Below are 24,179 nucleotides of genomic sequence, written 5' to 3' on the forward strand. Positions count from 1 at the left end.
TCCATTTTGGGGCGGTTGGGTGGTTAGAGTGTTGGGGCTTCATGAGTTCAAATCTGGCCTTAGACAATTATTAGCTGTGTGACCCTGAGCAAGTCACTCAACTCTGGTTTTCTCAGTTCCTTATCTGTAAAATGAGCTGGAAAGTGAAATGGCAAACTACTCTAGTATTTTTGCCAAGGAAACTTAAAGTGGGGTTATGAAGAGTCAGCTGCAACCGAAACAACAACTTTTCCCTTTTACATGGAGTGATATTAATTTTTTGTGTTGAGTTCTCAGTAATTTTTTAAAAGGAGCTTCTAGGCTCCCCTTCAAATTTAAAAAGTAGTATCTACCTGACTATGCTATAGAGGTAGCTAGGTAATGAAAAGTAGATAGAGGGCCAGGTCTGGAGTTAGAAAGATGAGTTCAAATCCATCCTCAGACAAATCCATCCTCTATTAGCTATATAACCCTGAGCAAGTCACTTAATCTCTGTTTGTCTCAGTTTCTCCATCCCTAAAATGAGAATAATAATAGTACCTACTTCCTAGGACTGTTGTGCAGATCAAATAAGATATTTGTAAAGCAGCAATCAAAGTGCCTAACAAGAGGTACCCGATAAAAACTTATTTGCTTCCCCTCCCTATGATGTGAGAAGCAGGAAATCAATAAACTTACATGAAAGAAACCCTGCATCTGCCAATAAAACACCTGCCTTTATTCTGTGTTCATGAGTTAGCCGGCTGTTTTGAACAGAACCCAACCAAGCCTCCATCAAACTGGAAGGAGTGATGCTGATCTCTTACAACCTGTGTCCTGAGTGCAGACAGACTTTTCTCAGAGGGTCAATGACCCCTGTACTCTTCCTAATGTTCTTATGACATGGACATAAATATAAAACACATCCTCTACTATGATGGGAGAGGACTAAGTGGTATGCAATCAGGCATTTCTGTGTTGTGTCCAGGGGAAGGGTACGACCATCAAAGGCTGCAACTGTGCAGGGCCCATGGTACTGGTTGACCTTACTTTCCATTTTAAAAAAGTAAGGAGGTTGTAGCTGAGATGGGGTGGTTGATGTGGGTCAGAATACAGGGGCAAATGAACCAATGTGAAAAACTGTGCCAATGAGTCATGGACCTGAAAAGGCCAAAGGATCACAAGAGCATAGATTTAGAGTTCAGAAGGACCTGAGGAGTCATTTATTACAAGCCCCCTTATTTCATTTTATAGGTGAGGAACTAAATTATTCCCCAAATCCACCTAGGTGGAAAGAAGCAGAGCCAGGAATCAAACCCTGATCCTCAGATACCAAACCTGGAACTCTTTTCATTGTACTTTGTGAGGTCTGGATTGAAAGCAATGTCAAAGAAAGTTAAGGATTCCTGCAAAGTCTGAAAGAGAACAAAGGCAGTGCCTCTCCCAGTTTGAGCTTGCAGGTTGAGTCTTGAGGCAATTACCTATCCACACCCCACCATCCAGGCTCAAGGCACTCTGTGGAGCTCCACTTCTAAACCTAATGCTCCCTCAAACATTTGTTAAAGGCTTATTATGAGTCAGGAGTTATGTTAAGCCAAGGGATAGAAGGAAAGGTATAAAGAATTCCCGCTCTCAGGGAGCTCACAGAGGAAATTACATGCCAGCAAACATGAATATATAAGATAAAGAAAATGGAAAGCCGAGTTTGTTTCAGAGGGAAGGAATTAGCAGTGAGGAAGGCAGTCAAAACTTGCACATTAATACCTCAAATTTAAGTCATTGAGCTTCATACTCAGAAAGGGTTAACAGAGTGCAGACACATCTTTCCACTTTAGGGTCTTAAGACTACCTTGTCTTTACTCTATGATTCCATATCAATTGAACTAGGGATGAGGGAGAGGGAATCAATTGATCATTTATGTCTTGATCTTCTCTCCATCCTTTCTACACTAGTCAGTCAGTCAACAAACATTTATGAAGTGTGCTAGACATTGTGCTAACACTGGGAATACAAAAAGAAGCAAGTCTTTGCCTTCAAGGAATTCACAATCTAATGGAAGAGACAAGCAAAGAACTATATAAAAAGAAGCTTTCTAAAGAAAATAAGAGGGAATGGCATAATTAAGAAGGGTTGGGAAAGACTTCTTGGACAAAATGAGACTTTAAGAAAAGTCAGGGAAGTCAGTAGCCATAGAAAAGAAGGGAGAAATCCTATTCATGGGGGACAGTCAGAGAAAATGCCCAGAATCAAGAGACAGATTGTCTTCTTTGTGAAACAAAAAGGACACTAGTGTCACTGGAATGAGGACTGTTTGGTATGACAAATATCTCTGACAAAGATTTCATTCCTCAAATACATAGAGAATGGAGTCAAATTTATAAGAATATTTGCCATTGGGCATTTGCCAATGGACAAAAGGTCTAAGGATATGAACAGGCCATTCTCAGATGAAGAAATTAAAACTATCTTTAGTCACATAAAAATGTTCCAAATCACTATTAATTAGAGAATAAGTTAATTAGAGAAATGCAAATTAAAACAACTTTGAGGCACTACCTCACACCTGTCAGACTGGCTAATATGACAAAAAGGAAAATGATAAATGTTGGAGGAGATATAGAAAAACTAGGGACCTAATATACTGTCAGTGGAACTGTGAACAGGCATGAACCATTCTAGGAAGCAATGTGGAACCATGCCCAAAGGGCTTCAAAACTGTACATACCCTTTGGCCCAGCAACATGATTACTAGGTCTGTATCCCAAAGAGATCATAGATAGGAGGGAAAGACCTACTTGTACAAAAATATTAATAACAGCTCTTTTTGTGTTGGTCAAGACCTGGAAACTGAAGAGATGTCACTCAAAATTGGGGAAAGCTTGAAGAAGTTGTGGTATATGATTGTAATAGAATACTACTGTGTCATAAGAAATGATAAGCAGGATGATGACAAAACAAACAAACAAACAATGCATGAGCAGAAGCAGGAAAACATTGTACCCAGCAACAGCAATAAAGTACAATGATCAACAATGAAGGACTTAATTTACTATCAGAAATTCCAGGATTCAGGAAAACTATAAGGAACCCATGATGAAAGAAGCTATATTCACTGATGTAGAAGGAATTGCTGAAGTCTATATGCAGAATGAAGTATTGACTTTTTCACTTTCCCTCCTCCATGGGTTTTTCTCTAGTGATTAAGGGATATTGTGACAGAGGCTGGCACATAAGAAAAGTGCCAGGCTGAAGGGTGTGTGAAATTGATCACCTTGCCAGCCTCTGTCACAATATGTGTCTTCTTTCACAACATGATGAACATGGAATAAGTATTATATGATAACTCATGTATAACCTATATCATATTATATGCCTTATTGAGGAAGCGAGAAGAAAGAGAGAACATGGTTCACAAAATGTCAGAAAACAATGGTTGAAAATTATGTCAATGTAATTAAAAAAAAATTTTAAGGGTAAATGGTGGGAAATAAGGTATAAGAAGACTTGAAAGGTAGGAGGAAGCTAGTTTATCAATGCCTTTGAATGCCAAAAAGGATTTTTGCTTTGATTCTGGAGACAATAGGATGCCACTTGAATTTACTGAAGGGGGGTGGTGGTGAAATAGTTGGACCTATGATTTAAGGAAATCACTAAATGGTGAATAGACTGGAGTAGGGAGAGACTTGAGGCAGGCAGGCCAGACCCACTAGCATCCCATGGCAATAGTCCATGTATGGGGTGAATAGGACCTGCAGCAGAGTGGTGGCAATCAGAGGAGAGAGGAGTATTCAAGAGATATTACAATGGTAAAAATCAACAGGCCTTGGCAACAGATTAGATATGAGGCATGAGAGATAGAAAGGACTCCAGGACAAGGAGTGTGAGATTTGGGACTGGGAGCACAATAAATATAGTAAAATAATAGGAGAGGAAGAGGAAAAGAAATTTGGGGGGGGTAGAAATAATGATTATGCCAGCAGAAAGCAAGTTCAGAGCTCAATTTGTAGTTACTTGATGCCTAACAAGTAACAAGGCATCAAGGTAGGTAAAGAGATGTCACTTTGCCTTACCACCATTCATACACCAGCCTGTGCCTGCTTTTAGTCAATACCAATATAATGTGAACTCTTTGGGGACAGCTGGGTGGCTCAGTGGATTGAGAGTCAGACCTAGAGGCAGGAGGTTCTAGGTTCAAATCTGGCCTCAGATTCTTCCCAGCTGTGTGACCCTGGGCATGTCACTTAACCCCCATTGCCTAGCCTTAACCATTCTTCTGCCTTAGAGCCAATACCCAGTATTGATTCCGAGAGGGAAGGGAAGGTTTAAAAAAATGTGAACTCTTTGGGCTTCAGGAACTAGTTTTGCCTTTCCTTGTGTCCCTTGGACCTTAGCATTGTTTCTGACACAGAGCAAGTAATTAATAAATGCCTATTGACTAATTGGACCTTTAAAAAAATATCCTACCAATTGGAGACCTCTTTTCTGCCAATATCCTCATTGCTCTCCATGGTAGTGGCCAAATGTAGGGAGGATGGATATTGCAAATGGTGCCATATGGAATCATTCAGATGGGTCCTAAACTCAATAGGGGCTCGTAGTTATATGAGTGTTCTCTGGATTTGATGTAGGGTGAGGAGAGGCAAGTAAGGCATTGTGGGAAGGAAAAATTATATTCATTAGAACAATTCCATTTTGTCAGAAGACAAAATCTTAAATGAAATTTTTTTGAAAAACTTCCCATGAGAGCCTTATTTGTGATTCTTGTTAGCCTAGGACTAATTAGGCAGGCTTCTTCATTGCTGGGAATCACAAAACAACAATGTTGCTTGCCCATTTGAGTTCACTACTAATTATTTCATTTTAAAGTATTTCTCTTGAATGCAGTTCTGCACAGTGTCTCTCCTATTTTATAGGCAATGTAGGGTATCATATGAGGTCTGTTGTTGTTCTCTTATCCTGGCCTGGTCTAACACTCTCAGATAGACCCTTTGACTTTAAAGTCACTTTATACAAAGGGAAAGAAACTGTTTTTGCCAGGGCTTACTCACTCTAGAATCTCAAGGTCTTCTAATTGTTCTGGTTATCTCCCTATGCAGTGGATACAGCCAACTCACTTATTGATAATTTACTTTGTTCAATGCCCTTATTCTTTGTGTGTGCTGTTATTGCTGCCTTTCCTGTGAGCCTTAGAGATGGCTAAGCATTGACACAACATCTCCATCAAATTAGGATTTCCTTGACTTCAAAGGACCGTTTCCTCATAAAACTCAGTGTTCCTGAAGAACAAAATCTATGACTCTGACATTAGACTGGGAAGGTTGATGGGAAAAGTGTTCCAAGGGCAAATACTAAATTCCCCCTCCTGCCCAACTCCTCCAAATAGATGGGGAACTCTAAGAATAAGGGGACTTTTTTCTATATTTTCCCCAATATCTAATGCAAGTCCATGATAAGTGCAGTTTGATTACAAGTGAGTGTCCTGGAATCAGCCTACTGGGGAGAATTGATTATTAAATTTTCAGTGTCAGTATTTACACCTTGGAAGTTGACAAATTCTGTAAATCAGAGCTCAATTTACTTTGTTGATTGTATAAACTTAAGAAGGTGGGCATCTTCAATAAAGGATGGGGGTGGGAAGTGACAAAGAAAATATTACTAATGAAGATTAGACTTAAAAATGTGTCCCACTTGCATTTATTCATTTTTCTTCCAGACACCCAATTGTTAAAATTTTACCAGCACACCTGTGACAAGAATCAAATTTTAAAATGTATAAAAGTGCAAAAGGAAAAAGAAGGAAGAGGAGGAGGAGAAGGAGAAGGAAAAGGAAGAGGAGGAGGAGGAAGAAGAAGAGGAGGAGGAAGAGGAGGAGGAGAGGAGAAAGAGGAGGAGGACGAGGAGGAGGAGAGGAGGACGAGGAGGAGGAGGAGGAGGAGGACGAGGAGGAGGAGAGGAGGATGAGGAGGAGGAAGAGGAGGAGGAGGAAGAGGAGGCTGGTCATACTCAAGGATTACTCTGGTTATGAGAATGACTTTTCATTTTGTCATATGCTTTCCTTCAACCCCCAAAGCCCCAAATGACAAAAATTACCTACCACCTTGAGATTAATTTTCTTTTTCATTTTTGTTGTTAATAACATGTATGAACATAGATTCGATTCTGAATTTTAAAAGAAAGACTGAAGACAAGGGGCTAGTTTGAATCAATATTTAATTGTCCTTTGTTCTGGGAACTAAAGTGTCCCTTAAGTAAATGGATTTTCTATCTGGGTGAATTAGAATGCAGAAATGCTTGGAGAAGCCTTTGGTCTTAATTTTGAACACTGATTCTGTGGCTTGAGTAGGATGATAACAAGCTTGCCCTGACTTCATACAGTCCTATTTCTATCCTGTTCAGCAATCAGTGAATGGTCTAGGCCTCTCCTGGTGACTTAAGGTCTAATGGGAATTTTCCCCCTCCTTCTTCCCCCATCCCACTATCAGTCAATCAATCAAATGTTACTCAGTACTTACAGAATGATGCTAATGAGGCTTGTGAGTTGGATCCCCACAAGGTTCTGTAATGGTCACAAAGAGGAAAATATTCTGTTTAGAGACCAAAGAGTATTTCCAAACCTTGTTATTTCTTGCATATATTACCACAACCATGACAATGCATTGGGAGGGGGGATGGAAATTGAAAAGGCAGTGTGGGTTAGTGGCAAAAATGTTGGGCTTGGGGGGCAGCTGGGTGTCTCAGGGAATTGAGAGCCAGGCCTGGGAGGTCCTAGGTTCAAATCTGACTTCAGATACTTCCCAGCTGTGTGACCGTGGGCAAATCACTTAACCCCATTGCCTAGCCTTTACCATTCATCTGCCTTGGAGCCAATACTGTACATAGTATTGAATCTAAGACAGAAGTAAGAATTTAGAATTCTCCTTTGGATCTTCCCTCAGGCATGTGCTTGTTTGACCACAGCCAAGACATAAATTTAGAGTTGGAAGGGTCCTCAATGGTTATCTAGTACAATCCTTTCATTTTACAGATAAGGAAACTGAGGTCCAGAGGTAACTTTTCTTAATATTCCCAATATTGCTATCCTACTAGCAAGGGAATATGGGACTTTTCCCAAGGTTTAACACCCGATAAATGGCAGAATAGAGACTTGAATCTATGTGGTCTAACTTCAAATTCAACCCTTTTCCCACAGCATCAATTTGACTTATTTCTCTTGAGTCTTAGTTAATATCTTGGATGGTAGAATCTTAGTATTTTACTTCCAGGGTTGTCATGATAATTAAATGAGACAACCTATGTAAGGCTCTTTGCAAACCTTAAGATGTTATATCCCAGGGGTTTCTAGGTAGCTCAGTGGATAGACAGCCAGGTGTTGAGACAGGAAGTCCTGGGTTCAAATCTGCCCTTAGACACTTCCTATCTATGTGATCCTGGACAAGCCACCTAGTTCTTACCACTGTTCTGCCTTGGAAACAGTACTTAGTAGAAATTCTAAAACAGAAGGAGAAGAATTAAAAAACTGCTGTCAGTTGTTGATTTATCACTACTATATCTTCATCCTTTTGTTGGCGTTCAGAAGGAGACAACTCAAGGACAAGTCTCTATCTTGACTATTATTCTCATATATTTAATGTTGTTTTGGACTTTGGGGCAGGTAGAAATAATGATTTCTTTATAGAATTAAGTGCTTTTTGAAACTTGCCTTTAGGGGAAGTCCCAAACTGACTTTGTCTTAGTCTGAACAAGGGATCACCAAGTGCCCATTAAGTGATCTGAATAGGAATATTGAAGAATATTGAAGAAATGCTCAAATACTCAATCACCCTTTTTGTCTTAGAAGTTTCCCCCATAGTATCAGAGATTCATACCCAAGAAAACCAACCTCTGAGCAGGAACCATCCCTTTGTATCTGTTGTAGTAGACCACTCCCTGGTACCCCAGCTTCTGGCTACAGCCTCTTTCCCAAGCCTGATTACAACTTTTCAGTGTATGTTTGCTCTTCTTAATTCCCCAAAATATATATAAGATCCTTATGTTCTATTGTTCTTTGGAGAATCATCTTTGGCAAGTTTCTCTCAGAGACACTGTTACCAGAGTCCCAGAGCCTTGGGCTCTGTGTAGTTTTTGGTTGCTTGACACTGTGAGGCAGCTGATTATTAAGAACTTGTCTTTTATCCTGATTAAAGATGTGGTTTTATGACTACTTTAGTGGTTTTGTGTTTTTCCAAGATGATAATGACATCTATTAAAAATGTTATTCTTAAATTCCTATGGATCATAATTCCAGAACATTAAAACAGAAGCAATGCTACCTTTCTTCCTGACAAGGAAATGATAGATTCAAGAGGTAGAATGAAACCTATGGTTTTGGACCCAGTCAATGAAAGAATTTGATGTGAGGATAAATTGAGATAATATTAGTAAAGTGTCTGGAAAGCCTTACAGTGTTATCTGTTGATACTATTATTGTTGTTATTTCTTTGACTATTTGTATCAGTTATCAGCATTTTCCTTTTCTTTTTATTCAGTTGTTGGGGAACTAGAAGGATAGAGAGAGCACAAATGCTTACTAAAAGAAAAAACAAAAATTTATATGAAAAATATCTGTGGATCAGTACTACAATCAGTGGTTGTGGTCAATTCTTTTTGTAATGATGTGGCTATTCTAGTACAATTTCTTTGTTGAATTCTCTAGGATATTACAAAATTTGCCATCATCACAATCATCCTCATCATCATCACTACTACTACTACTACTACTACTACTACTACTACTACTACTACTACTCAGTGTATCTCATTTAATATAAAGGCAAATTACAGTATTTATGCTAGGAATACTAATAATTTCCAGAGATATAGGAGAGCACACTTATTTTAAGACCTTATTCCTTTAGGGACATAGTTCTTGTCCTTCTGGAGGTAACATTCTAAGTCAGACACACTAACATGAACAGAATAGTATATGACAATAATGATCAAACGCAAGAAAAATTCAGACATTTCAATCCATAAATAGTTGATTATATCATTTTCACTTCCAAGCAGTGATATGTTGGTAAACGTTTAACAATCAGCTCTCCAGGGGGGAAATATTATACCCAGGCATACTTTAAAATTTTAAATCTGAATTACTAACATTTTATCCATTATTTTCTTAAATCAAAGCAATCAAGAAGACAATAATTTGAGCTTCAGTTTGGAGTGTTTGTTGTTTTCTAAGGCATATATGTACCCAGATAAAATTTAACAATTGACTCTCTTGAGTCAGTTAGAACTGATTCTAATATACTCCTGCTTCCAGAGAAGATAAACACAGAGAAGTCCTACTATACTGTGACATGGCCAGACTACATCTAAAGAACTATGTTCAGTTCTAGGTATTACCTTCTAGGAGTGACACTGACAATCAGGAAACTGTCTAGGAAATGTCAACCAGGAGGGGAAGGGATCTGAGATCATCATCATAATATCTAACTTTAATTTAGCTCTTTAAGGTTGTCAAAGGACCTTACACATACAGTTTCCCTTGCTATATCATGGTTCACTTATTTCGGCTTCACTGTATCACGGGTTTTTTAAAAATATATATTTAATTCTGTATTGCCGAATTTCTGCTATAGTGTGGGATTTTGTGGCAAACTATTGGCTGATGGAATGAAAAGCAACCAACCACAGTGCTGTTTTCTGTATCCTGGGCTCTGATTGGCTGAGTGACTGTAGGCTAATAAGAGCGCAGAAAAGGTTTATAGGAGAGTGGGAAGGGTTTATAAAGCCTTAAAATATATGTAAATAATAAAATAAATATAATACTGCTACTTCACAGATTTTTAACTATCCCAGATGTCTCTGGAATGTAGCTCCCAGGATGGATGAGGGTGAGGTAGGTGCTATTATTACTCTAATTTTATATATGAGGAAACTGAGGCTTATAGAAGTGCCTGGGGTCACATAGCTAGTAGTAGTAGTAGTAGTAGTAGTAGTAGTAGTAGTAGTAGTGGTGGTAGTAGTGGTAGTAGTAGTAGTAGTAGTAGTAGTAGTAGCAGCAGCAGCAGTAGTAGTAGAAGTAGTAGTAGTAGTAGAAGTAGTAGTAGTAGTAGAAGTAGTAAAAGTAGTAATAGTAATAGTAGTAGAAGTAGTAGTAGTAATAGTAGTAGAAGTAGCAATAGTAGTAGTAGTAGAAGTAGTAGTAGCAATAGTAGTAGTAGTAGTAAAAGTAGTAAAAGTAGTAATAGTAGTAGTGGTAGTAGAAGTAGCAACAGTAGTAGTAGTAGAAGTAGTAGTAGTAGTAGAAGTAGTAGTAGTAGAAGTAGTAGTAGTAGTAGAAGTAGTAGTAGCAATAGTAGTAGTAGTAGAAGTAGTAAAAGTAGTAGTAGTAGTAGTAGTAGTAGTAGTAATAGTAGTAGAAGTAGCAATAGTAGTAATAGTAGTAGTAGAAGTAGTAATTAATATCTAGCTAACATTTGCACATGGGATGGGCACTGTGCTAAGCACTTTACAATTATTTTTTCTTTTGATCTCCACAATAACTCTGGGAGGTAGGTGGTATTATTAAACTCATTTTATAGATGAGGAAATTGAGGCTTATAAAGAGTCTAGGGTGGCACCACTAGTCATAGTGTAGGAGTAATTGTTAGCATAATAGCTAACATTTATATGTCAGAGGCATATTATCCTCTCATTTCATCCTTACAACACCCCTGGGAGGTAGGCACTATTATTATCCAAACTGAGACAAACAGAGGTTAAGTGACCACCCCAGGGTGACACAAAATTCTAATTCTGACACAAAATTCTAACTCAAGACTTTCTGACTCCAAATTTAGTAGTCTATCCACTATACTCCCTCACTACACACTTCAATTTGATATAAGGAGAAGATTCAAAGAATCTCATAAGTATAAGAAATTTGAAGCTATCCAGATGAGGAACTGGCTGTCTTGGGAAGTAGAACACACTCACTCTCTCTCTCTCTCCTCTCCTCTCCTCTCTCTCTCTCTCTCTCTCTCTCTCTCTCTCTCTCTCTCTCTCTCTCTCTCTCTCTTTCTCTCTGACAGCACTACATGTGTCTATCATGCTATTTGAGGGTCAGCCAAAGGAATAGGGGATGTTGGGGCTGAAAAGGAAATGACCCACAGGAGATCTCATAGCAGTCATCTAGGATTTTAAGTGCTACTCTGTGGAAGATGGATTCAACTTGATTTGCCTTACCACAGGGGTAAACTGAGGAGGAAAGAGCCAACATTGAAAGAGAAGAAAATTTAGACACGCAGTAAGGAAAACTTCTGAACCATTAGAGCTATCTAAAATGGGAAAGCATGCCTTAGGAGGTAGTAAGTATTCATTTGCCTGAAGTCTTCAACCAAAGGCTGGATGACCATTTCTTGGGTAGTCTATAGAAGGGATCATTGTTCCATTCAGATTGGACTATACAGCCTTTGAGATCCCTTCCAATTCTGAGATTTGACTAAATATTGTTAAGTATACAGTGTAGGATCATAGCTTTAAAGCTGGAAGAGTCTTAGACATCCTCTGTGTGATAATAATAATAATTATAATAAAACTAGCATTTATATGGCTTTTTAAGATTTCCAAAGCATTTCAATGGGAAATCTCATTTGTTTCTTATAACCCTATGAAGTAGACATAATTATTGTTCCCATTATTCAGCCAAGAAAATTGAGGCTTACTAGGGTCTTGAGTTTATATTTACTTTTGTAACTTGCCCATTATTCACACAAGAAGTAAATTTCTGAGGCAAGATTTGAATTCCAGTCTTCCTGACTCCAAGTTCAGAGCTCTATTTTTATTCTTCCATGTATATGGCCTGTGTAATTGAAAGATCTCTGGCTCTAAAGTCAGGAAGACCTGGGTTCAAATCATACCCCTGATGCTTATTACTTGGGTGGTAAGTATATAGGTAAATTCTAATTTCCCTAGTGTGTAATTGGAAATCTTGTACCTTTGAACTACATTGCCCAAATGCCCACTCACTTACTGTCATTACTTGCTGATGTAGACAGAAGATAAATTGGGTGTAGTTCTGTGTTTAGCCTTCTTTCCTTGCTGGGTTGAAACATTGGTGGAGCGGGCTGTTTGAGCAGGTAGATTAGCCATGGGCACATGGTTTTATTTTGTTACTTCTAAAGATCATTAATAAATCTTATAAAATATGATATTTGAAGGTATTGTACATTAATTTTAATTTTTACACTAGGCATCAGTTTCCACATCTGTAAAATGAAGAGATTGGACCAGATCTGGATCTGGATCCTTTGTATATGAACTCTAGAATTTTATAGATGAGGAATCAAAGAAGAGTAAAGCTAGGATTTCCTTGGGATCTCCTGACTCCCAGAACAACAGAGAGGAGGAATTTGGGAAAGATTATAAAAAGGATTTATGTATTTAGATGACAAAGGATTAGATCAAATGTCAGTTCTTTTGATTAGCTCAAGAAAGATGTGAAATTCAAAGATTTTATTATTGATTTTAGTATTATTGATTGCTATATTTGTGTTTGAGTATATAAAGATTTATCATACATACCATATATGTAATATACATACACAAACACGTGAGCATTCATTCCTTCTTCATTTATTGTTCTCTGGTTTCTCTGATTAACTTAAACTTTTTTTAAAGCAAAGACTCTACCTTCCCTATATAAGTATGCACTCTGAAAGAGTATATAATCATATAATATGCACTCCCTAAGACCATTCCTAATAGAATTCCTCCCTCCTTTTTTTTCTATCCCAAAGTACAGCCTCTTTTTCTGTCCTAGAGAACATCTGGTACAGACATGCCAACAAGGGGCAACCAGCCAACTAACTGCACAGCTGAGTTCTGCTCTTAGCACCCTACCTCTCTGAATTCCTCAGCTATCCTGGGAGGAGTAGTCCTTGAAAACATCCCATTTAAAAGCCTGAAGACAGGAAAGAAGTTCCATTTACATAATGAAGTAAGCTAAAAATCCGGGAAACGTCATTGTTTGTTTTAATCTCATCTGCGAATTAGAACAGATGTATTTCTGGTAAAAATTACACATTTGTCTTGCCAGGAGTAAATTGACTTCCCATTCCCAACAGGCCCCAGAGAAGACAACTTAACTTGATAAAAATCAACACGGCTGTATGGAAATATAAACAGGCTCCTAAAGGACACTCTGCTGTAATTGGGAGGCTGAAGAGGTTGCTTGACCAAAGGATTCAAAACAGTGAATATTCTTTAGAAAAACTCAATGCTCAGAGGAAGAAGGGCATTGATAGGTGGCAATGGTGAAGGCAGAATTCTCTGCTATTCCACAAGCATCTTTTCCTTCTTGACACAAAGAGAATATTAAAATAAATAACAGAGCAAAGTCAGATTTATTTTTGTCTTCAGCCATCAAAAATAATTTCATTGTTTTGTGAAGAGGGCTAAGCTGTCAGTTGAGGTTGCCATTTTAAATCCTGACAGGCAAATGGAAGTCTTTTTGTTCTGAAAGTCTAAAGGGAGGGGGAGGTTTGGTGAGAAATTCCTGCCCTCGGGAAGCACATAGTATCATGGGAGGAGACATGTTCCCTGACCTTGGGAGCTTACAGTCTAACCAAGTAAGATGGGATCTCTGTGCTCTGGGAGTTTCTAGAATTAGGCATTAAGGTATAGAAGAATACCTGTTGGATTTGGAAACAGAGGACTTCGGGTCAAACCTAGCTCTGCCTTACTCTTACCAGAAGTGTGATCTTTTCGTCCAGTGTTTTCAGTCATGTCTGATTTTTCATGACCCCATTTGGGCATTTCTTGGCAAAGATACTGGAGTGCTTCTCCAGCTTATTTTACAGATGAAGAAACTAAGGCAAAAAGAGTCAAGGGGCTTAACCAGGGTCACACAGCTAGTAAGTGTCTAAAGCTGGATTTGAATTTGGAATATGATACCTGATCTGGGTCCATGAGGATGATGATAATGAAGAAAGAGACCAATTTCAGACTCCATTTGACAGCAGCATTGGAGTAAAATGAAAGAAACTGGCTTTGACTGTGAACATCTAGTCTGGAATCCCAGCTTGGATGCTGATTATGGAAGGGAGACTTTAGACAAGGAGCTTCAAGGCTCTGGCCCCAGATGGAGGCTATATATTGCCTTATAGCTCCAAGACCATGACCCTGTATTAGGAGATGCAGTGCTAGCCCTCAGGAAGCTAGTCCAGGAGAAGAACTAGAAAAAATCCTTTTCCTCACATGAATTCTTTTCTTTTTAAATTTCTTTGGGCAGTTATTATAACTTTATTTTTTATTTTTATTTTCTTTCCTTTTTTAAAGGTAAAGCATCAAACTTGATACAAGAACTTCTAAAACATAAATTCCTTTTGATGACAGGAGATACAGAAAGGCTGAACTGTGTATATATTTGCACAAATATAGGGTGTGTCCCATATATTTAGTGCTAGACTTGGAGTCCTGAAGACTTGAGTTCAAATTCAGGAAGACATAATTCAGTCTCAGAAACTTACCAGCTGTGTAATTCTGGGCAAATGACCTAACCTCTGTCTGCTTCAGTTTCCTCAACTATAAAATGAACATATTAATGGTCAGGTAAACAACATTTATTATTATATAGGAGCAGTTGGTGGCACAGTGGGCAAAGCACTGGACCTAGAATCAGGAAAACCTGAGTTCAAATTTGGTTTTAGACACTTAATAGTTGTGTGACCATGGGCAAGTCACTTAACTGCTGCCTGCCTCAGTTTCTTCTTATGTAAAATGAACTGTAGAAGGAAATGGAAAATGGAATGCTTTTTTCTTTCTTTTTTTTACCAAGAAAACCCCCAAGATGAAGAATTTGACCTGTCTGAAAAAATTACTAAACAACAGAATAAGCATATAGATATACATCAACACATTCATATATATTCATATACTCTGTGTGTGCATGTGTGTGTGTGTGTGTGCATTTACAGGATGTTCCAAAGTTCTTAGGGAAGTTTTAAACTATCTTAAAACTGCACTAATATTTTTGGGACACACTCTCCCAATTCTACACTGGACCTGTGATTTTGTTAGTATAGGAACTCCTAGGTGAGGAAACTCCTTCTGCCAGTACAGAATAGAAGATGCTCTACAACTGAGAGTCTCAAAGAATTGCCTCACATCATGAGAAATTGAGACTTTCCCAGGGTTATGAGCAATATGTGTCAAAGGCAAGACTCAAACTCAGGTCCATCTGGCTTTGATGGCAACTCTTTCCACTGACACCATGTTCTCTCTCTCCAAATGCATGTTCATCTGTGTCTCTGTGTGTGTGAAGATAGATATTCTGTATGTATACTATCAGCATGGAATCTGGAAACCCCAAACTTGTAGCCTGGTAAGATCTGATGAACCTCAAGTTTCAGGACTAGCTTGTAAGTTGGAGACCCCAAAGCTTGTCCTTGTTCCCTGTTCCCCTGAGAATCCACCCTGAAGGGAATCTGAGGCTAGCAGTTTCAGACTGAATAATGGACCCAAAAGTAAATGACAATCCTAGTTAGGTGGGATTAAGCATATGCCAAGTGACTCTTTTTTTGCCTTAGAAGCTTCCCCATTGTACCACATCCCCCTTTTGGGGATTGAACTCAGGACTTTCAGCTTATAAGACTGACACGCTGCCAACTACACTAAAGAGTCACTTGGCTTATGCTTACTCCCACCTAACTAGGATTGTCTTTTACCTTAGGGTCTATTATTCAGTCAAGAACAAGTACAAGCTTTGGGGTCTCCAACTTACAAGCTAATCCTAAAACTTGGGGTTCATCAGATCTTACTAGGCTACAAGTATGGGGTTTCTAGATTCCATGTTGACAATACATATAGACACACATGTCCATACCACACACATATATTGACATGCATATACATACATAGACACAAATTTTTTTGTGTGTCAGGATGGAAAGGGTTCTATTGGACTAAAAGAAAAGCCTCAGGCAGTCAGTGTCTGGCAGGCCTTTACCTTGACAGTGGGAGCTTTTCAAAACTGATTTCAGGGTCACAGTGAGGGGTGCATCTGTCCAGTGTGCTGAGCAACAAAACCAAAAATAAATAAAAATCAAGGCTTCTTAAGTCTCTGTGTTGCTCTGGCTACAGGCTTCTAACTTCCTCAAACTTGAAAAGAAAAATAAACAAAGAAAAAATCAATAAATCTAGGATTATGAGGAAAAAATATTGCCAGAGAGGCAGACGATTTCAAAACTTGCGTGGGGGATTGACTGGTACTGATCAGATGAACCCGAATGTACGTTTGAACAAAGAGCAATGATGCCTTCATGATCTATGTGCCATTCTTATAAAATGGGGCTTTTCAGGACATGGATTTTAGGTGATTCTTTGATTTGGATAAAGTTAATTCGATCCAACCAACATTATATTTCAATAAACTATTTCCACTCTTTTAACTGGATCCCTCTATCTGACCATCAGCAGACTGGAGATAGAGGCATAGAATGTGGTCATAAAAGAGAATAAATTCACCAGTTCCTTTGGTGTTGACACTGTGACCAGTCTTCATAGCACCATGCTTTCTGGAGAGGCAAAATGGCAAAAAAGGTAGAGTGGCTTTGGAGTCAGGAGTTGAATCCTGATTAGATTTGAATCACACTTTGGAAGACACTTACTGGCTATGTGACTGGGGCAAATCACCTATGTTAGCTTCAGTTTTCATATTTGTAAAATGAGGGAAACCACAGCAGCTACCTCAGGAGGCAGCTGGGGGGAACACATGAGGTAATGTCTTCTAAGTCCTTTGTGAACCATAAAGCTCTTTATAAAGGTGAGCTATTACTACTATATCCTAGAGGTACCTGTGGTGGAATGGTTAGAGCATCCTCCCTGGAGTCAGATATACCTGCATTAAAATACTCTGGTATATATTATCATATCATCACCCTGGGAAATCATTTAAACTCCTGATGCCCCAGGCAACTTTATAAGATCACAATTTGTGGGACAGGTACCAATCTGCAGGGCCACAGAAAGTTTCCTCAGAGAGTTACCTGAACAGATAAAATCATAGTTTTGTTTCTTATTTAGCCCTTCCAAAATTATGATGTGCTGAGCTAAATGGATGGATGGACACATACACACACACACATGCACACATGTACATGTGCGCATGCACACACACACACACACACGCACACACACACACACACCTCTCCATGTGATGGAATATTAGAGCCAGAAGGGACTTTTGAGATTTTTGCTCTGAGTATATCATTTTAGAAATGAGAAAAACAGAAGTCTATAGAGGTGAAATACAAGGTCATACAGATTTTTAGTGGTAGAACTTGGACTAGGATCCTGATCTCCTGGCTCCTAAAACAGCATTCTTACCATTGCACTAAAGAAACAAAAGGAACAACAGGAACATGTCACAGGACAAAACTCACCTCGAGCTAAGTTATCATGAAAATGATCAAAGATCTTCCAAACCAAGAATTAAATAGAATTTCTTAGGGTGGTAGTGGTGAAACTTTTGAGGCTTAAGGCATTGTTTGTGCCCTTTACTTGGTAGGATAATTAGGATAATTAGGGGCTCCTGCCAAAAAAGGAATTCTTTATTCAATTTATAAAATATTCTATTTATATACAGATTCATATTTTTATATGTGGAAAATATTTCACTTACATGAATTATTATCTATTCCACCAGAGATGGCCAGCCAGGACCTGTTCATCATTGTTCTACCTCTGGAAAAGTCTATTACTCCATAGACCATTCTAGAGACCTGAAAGGCACCATGTAGATGGGAATTTCACAGGCAAACATCTTAAAGAAAGGAATCACAACCAAATAACTCAGAGAGTGTGTTTTTGAGGAAAAACTCATTACACAACTCTTCTCTTAGTGATAAGGCTTGGGGGTTAAAAAAATCATTCACTTTGTTGTAATGTTTATTTCCGTTCGAATTTCAATGACAAATCAATTAATCTGACCAGAGGGTAACAAAAGAAGGTAGTACTTAATCCCTTCTTTCTCCTAGACTTCAAATACTTTTAACTCCTCAGTGCTTTAGGTCAACTTTATTCTTTAATGGAGTTCTTTAATATCTGAGCAATTCTGGTAGCATGGTTGACACTCTGGGTAAACTTCATTAATAGAAACATAAATTTATATATGAGGAATAATTAATAAATTGAATCCATTCAGAAATTCTTTTTGGGAGAGGTGAAGTCAATTCTTAAAATGATCATCTTCTAACTCATATAGTTCATAAATCAAGATTTTTATGTATTCATAGACTTTCAAGAGCTGGAAAGGACCTTAAAGGTTATCTGGTCTAACCCCTTGTGTGATGTATAAATCCCTTGTTAATACTGACTTCCCAGTCTCCAGGTTTTAGTGATATTTTTACGTTAGGAATAAACTTACACTGACTCACATTCTGATGGCTGCAAAGGCTTGGCAAGAATATTTGCCCAACATCCACACACAGTAAACTCTCAACCTTTGGGCAGCTATAAAGAAACCTGATGCTTTGGAAGAGACTCCTAGCAAAGGATTTCAGGAAATAGAGACATTATTAGGGAATCTCTATTCCCAAATGTACTTATGAGGGCTCTGAAAGGAAGAGTATGGGTTCAAGTCTAGTCTTGAGCAAGACTTTGAAGTAGAGGAAATTGGTCACTTGTACCCTTGATTCTTTATACAAACGAATCCCAGATATTCATGTTTTCTCTACTAGTAATCTAAATTATCAAAATCTAATCTTATAAATAACTCTTAAAGGTTAATTGTCATTTCTTCTAGAGCATTTGAATTTTAGTCAGACCAAAGTTTTAAGCCAAACGAATGGATTTTCATTGAGAAATTTCAGGTTTCATAATGCCACATCACAGAAGTATTGTATGGCTTTCCACATAAGCCTACTCTTAAAGCTGACCTTGGTGTTAGAGAAAGTAGAGCTCTATATTGTTCTAACTTATTCATCTAACATAAGACCTTAAATCCTGTTCTCTTGTCAATTATTCTGAGTGGTCCTAAGAGCCATATTTGCATTGTTCTGCTGTGCCATAGGGGACTACAACTGACTCTTCTTACAGAAACTAATATGATACCGGGGCAGTGTGGTTGCTCAGTAGATTGAAAGGCAGGCTTAGAGAGAAGTTCTGGGTTCAAATCTCCATATACTTCCTAGCTATGTGACCCTGGACAAGTCACTTAACTCCTATTGCCTAGCCCTTACCACTCTTCTGTGGTACATGCAGAGTTGATTCTAACATGGAAAGTAAGGGTTGTTTGTTTGTTTGTTTGTTTTTTTAATGAACCTTATATTTGACACTTGCTTATTCTTGTTTAACTGTATTTAAAAAAAGATAAATCATAGAAGAGAAATGAGAGTAGTGTTTGACACTTTTATTTCAAGTGTCCCATCTGATATTACTACAGCAGGACCTCATTTATTTGATATTGTAATTAAAATTTCTACATAGATGAAACTATTCTATGTGTTAAAACTAAAAAATAAATTGCTTGAAATGGAATTTTTCCCAGAAAACACTGACCTAGTGTTTTAAATAAAGGATGTTGGACAGAAATTAAGATTTTCTTAACAATTCAGAGTCCTTGTGAACATCTTGCTATGGACATAGTATGACTATTAAGGTAGAAGAATGAATCCATATGTTATCTTCAGAAATCAGTCTGCTGACTCTAGTTATACCTTTCTCTGAGGGATGATATAGGGATAGATTTTAGGCTCTCTAAAATCTATAGGGCTGATTGACTTGGCACTAAATGGCCATATATTGTTTTAGCTGTATGTCTGCTTTTCAGTTACTTTTCCTTCTTACTGTCCATCTGCCATCTGCCAATAATCTCTCTTGTTGCTATCAGTGTACCTGCCTAGATCAATCTAGCTTCCTCATTCCTGTTTACTATTTCTAATATGCTGTAGGTCAGGAAAGCAGATAACCTAACCTGGTATGTGAAATATCAAAAATAACCTAAGAATAAAGACCTGAGGACATCTGCTAGGGAACAAAATACAGGGGCTTTCAATCATAGGTTCTTAACCTTTCCTGAATCATATACTCTTTTGTCAGTCTGGGAAATATAGCCTCCTTTTCAGAGTAATGTTTTTAAGTTCATAAACTAAAATACATAGGATTACTATGGAAACCAATTATAGTGTCCCTAAAGTCTTAATAGAGTTTTTTTTTAACTCTTACCTTCTAGCTAAGAACAAATACTGTGTATTGGTTCAAAGACAAAAGAGTGGTAAAGGCTAAGCAATGGGGATTAAGTTACTTGCCCAGGGTTACACAGCTAGGAAGTATCTGAGGCCACATTTGAACCCAGGACCTCCTGTCTCTAAACCTAGCTCTCAAACCACAGAGCTATCTCAGTTTCCCCTCTTAGTTGAGTTTTAGCCTTTGACAGCTTAAAATTCTGCTAAGACTTTTGGAATAGCCAGCATTGAATTTTTTTATAAAAATATTTTAAAACTTATTAAGTTTATAGACCTTAGCTTTAGATCATTGCTTTGTGACATATATTTTGGACAGCCAGGAGTCTCCCCCTCTTATTTCCTTCACTGTAGCTGGAATCTGGAAAGCTAAGTTTGCCGGAAGTTTAACTTAACTTAACTTAAGTGGGCCATTCCTGTATTTGTTTCTAAGGAAGCATGGTGTGGAAGAAAGGCCACTAGATTTAGAACTGGCAGAAGTGGGTTTGAGTATTGGCTTTTCCACTTACTGACTTTATGACCTTGGACAGGTTACTGGCGTTTTCTGATCTTGTTTCCTCATCTGTAACACAGGGGGAGGAATAACTGGGCTAGCTGACCTCTAAGGTCCCCTTTGGCAATGACATCCAATGATTTCGCACAGAGAACACCAGCCAATAAAGGGCATTTTCTCATCACCTCTCCATTCTCTGGCCAATATTCCCTGCATACCTCATCTATTTATACTGATGAGCCAACTGGGCCTGCCAGTTTTAATGAATGCTTCCGCTGATGGTCCTCATTTTCGAGGGCAAAATCATCAGGATGGAGACAACCTCTGCTGACTATTGCCTGGGAAAGAACATCCCTTCTCGCCGACTTTTCCTGTCAGAAGGAAATGATGGAGGATAATTCCCTCTATTAAAATGCTTGCTTTCTTGAAGACGGGTGCTATCATAGCCATTTAGGCTAAGACATCTTAGTTGGGCCCTATAATAAAGCTTTGACTAATCTAAGCCATCAGCTTGTCATTGTCATCCACTTAACCCTTTCCTTCAAGCCAACTTTTTTTTCCTTCAAACTTCCTCAAGTCCTCCCTGGCTGACAGCCCCTCTCATGAAACTCCTATTTTGGCTGCCTTCTTGCTGCCATAAGATAATAAATATAGCTTTAGTTCTACTTCTTCAATGAATGAGAATGATCACACTTTACAATGAGAGTGTCTCGCTTCATACTCTACAAGTATAACTTTTTTAAAGGGTTCAATCTAGGTGGTGAGAGACATTTTGAAACCATCTAATAATTAGCCCAGAAAGAGCCAGGGTAGAACCCTGGGCCTTGGGACTGTAGTATGCATTCCTTTCCTATGTATCCAGACTCCAAGAGATTATTGACATGAACATCGTGTAAATATTTTGCTAGTTTTTTGTTTACCTTTTAAAAAAATTGTTAGCCAACAAGTTTATTCTGAGAATCCACAGAGAATACCACCCTCTACTATGGATTTCCTAGAATCATAGACTCTTAGGGTTGGAAAACATTTTAGAGGTCCATATGGTCTAACAGCCAATTGAAAATCAATCTACAGCACCCTGGTATCTGCCCATCTATCATCTTTTTTAACTCCTCATATAGGACCACAGCTTTAGAGTTGGAAAGGTTATCAGAAGTCATCTAAATTCAACCCTTACGTAGTATAGATGAGAGAAAATTTCCTTCCTTCCTTCCTTCCTTCCTTCCTTCCTTCCTTCCTTCCTTCCTTCCTTCCTTCCTTCCTTCCTTCCTCCCTCCCTCCCTCCCTTCCTTCCTTCCTTCTTCTTTGTCACTCTCTCTACATAAATTATTACCAATATCTGAATGGGAGTCTTTCTTCATATGATAGCATTTATATAGTGCTTTAAGGTTTGCAAAGCACTTTACATATATTGGTCTTTATCCATTGAAATGATTTCCCCAATTAAACAATTTATTCTCCAGCCTTTGCTTTCCTCTCTGCTGCCTAAAGGACTGACATTGAGTGTACAAGTCACGAAACTTTCCCCTTCAGATATTTCATAAATGCCATCTGGCTGAGATGGAATGAATGCTGTGATCTATCATTGTTCATTCATCTTCCAGTATAATGAGTGCCAGGGAGGCAGTGCCTCCCTAGGGATGGTAGAGAGGTTGTTTTTTGAGGTCTAGCACTGTTTAAATTTGACCATGGTCTCAGGGATTTATTACGAATTTAGAGATGGAAGGAAATTTAGAGATCATGGAGTATAATTGTCTCACTTTACAGATTATGAAACTGAGTCCCAGAGTTAAGGTAAGTCAAATTAAGAAGCATTTATTAAGTACTTACTATGTTACAGGTATGGTGTTAAATATTCGGAATACAAATGTAAGCAAAAAGAATTATGCTCTTTGCTCTCAAGAAGTTCACATACTAATGAAAAAAAACACAGAAAAGGATGTTGAAAGGGAGTGGGATGGAAGAAGGTACCCATGTGAATGTATGATAGAAAAAATTTCAGAATCTAGAGATAATCCCATAGAGAAATGAAGACTTTGTTGGCCTGAGTAATTTCTTTAAAATGAAGGTTCTAGAAGGAACCAGTCAATTAGAGGAAGAGGCCACAGGAATTGAGTATACTTCCAGTATGAGAAGTCCAGGAGAGGAGGCTATTGTGATATGGTAATGTCCATAATGTTCAAATACAGGTTTTGCTACAAGTTCTGACATTCTTTGGTACCATGTATTGGATGAGGCAAAGATGGTTTTCATCAGCCCTACAGTCACAGCATATGTTGTATGTGTATGTTTTGTGTTACCACTGGCCTTCTTCAACTTCAAAACACCTGCATAGTGCACTCTCCTAGGCATTGTCCAAAGCAATGTGTGAAAACTGATACAATTATTCTGGAGTCAAGAGGACCTTGGTTCAAATCTCACCTCTAACAGTATGATCTGAGTTGCAACAAGTCATTAATCTCCCTGAATTTCAATTTTCTCATTTGTAGAATCAGAGTTGGATTAGGTAGCCTTTGAGCACCTTTCTGACTGAAAAAGTATGAGAAAATGGTAAAAATTTCTCCAAAGCAGGTTAGGGAAATTCCTTGGATGACAGAACCATGAAAAATAAAAGATTCTAATGCCTCAGGCCACTGTTTTCTTTCTTCTTTTACTCACGAATATAGATAGGACAGGTCAATAGTAAAAGCTCCCTGTATCTTCTGGGGAAGTTCTTTCATGCCCTGCCAAACTCTTCTTCATCATTTTTATGGGAATGCTATACCTAGCTGGTCTATATTTTATTTCCTGCACTAGTCTTTTCTCTCACTTCCCAGCTCTTAGTTCTTTCTCTCCTCCAGCTATCTAGTCTTTACTTATCTGTTCACATGTTGTATTCCCTCAGTAGACAGTAAGCTCTTTAAAAGCAAGGATTCATATATTTTTTGGTTTCGTACTCTTAGACCCTAGTAAATATCTTTCACATTATTTTGTCAAGATGAATAATTTAATTTTCCAGAAATCCTTTACTGATGTAGATCAGAAACTTATAGTCTTAGAGAGTTTACTAGGGAACTTGAAAAGTTATGTGACTGACTCAAATAGATTACATTGAAAGCAATTCTTGAACCCTGGTCTTCTTGACTCTTGGACCTGCCCTTACTTGGTATATATTCAATTGCCTCTGATCTGCACATGTTTTGTTGTTGTTCAGTTGTTTCAGTCAGGTCCAACTCTTTGAGACTCCATTGAAGTATTTTTTGGCAAAAGATATTGGAATGCTTTGTCATTTCCTTCTCCAACTCATTTTATAAATAGAGAAACTGAGGTAGAGGGAAAGTGATTTGTCTAGGGTCACACAGCTAGTAAGTATCTAAATCAGATTTGAACTGAGGAAGATTAGACTTCTTGACTTCAGGCCCAGAACTATCTATCCACCTTACCACTTAGATGCCTATTTTGCACATAGTCGTTGCTTAACAAATGATTCAATTAAATTGTCATTCACTTATTTATTCTGTCTCTGACTACAGTATAAATTTTA

General features: G+C 38.1%; 1 protein-coding gene and 1 long non-coding RNA gene across 2 annotated transcripts in view; one reads left to right on the forward strand and one right to left on the reverse strand.

The window, feature by feature from the left end:
• The window catches only part of KCNH1 (potassium voltage-gated channel subfamily H member 1), a 582,845-nt gene that overhangs the window by 105,787 nt on the left and 452,879 nt on the right, over nucleotides 1–24,179 (reverse strand). The window lies entirely within an intron of this gene.
• LOC103103229 (uncharacterized) lies at nucleotides 5,910–13,310 on the forward strand. The gene is made up of 4 exons (XR_461648.2): nucleotides 5,910–5,977; nucleotides 9,783–9,839; nucleotides 12,744–12,920; nucleotides 13,048–13,310. It is a non-coding gene; the product is annotated as an uncharacterized LOC103103229 (long non-coding RNA).

Source organism: Monodelphis domestica, chromosome 2, assembly GCF_027887165.1.
Source record: "Monodelphis domestica isolate mMonDom1 chromosome 2, mMonDom1.pri, whole genome shotgun sequence".
Classification (NCBI taxonomy): domain Eukaryota; kingdom Metazoa; phylum Chordata; class Mammalia; order Didelphimorphia; family Didelphidae; genus Monodelphis; species Monodelphis domestica.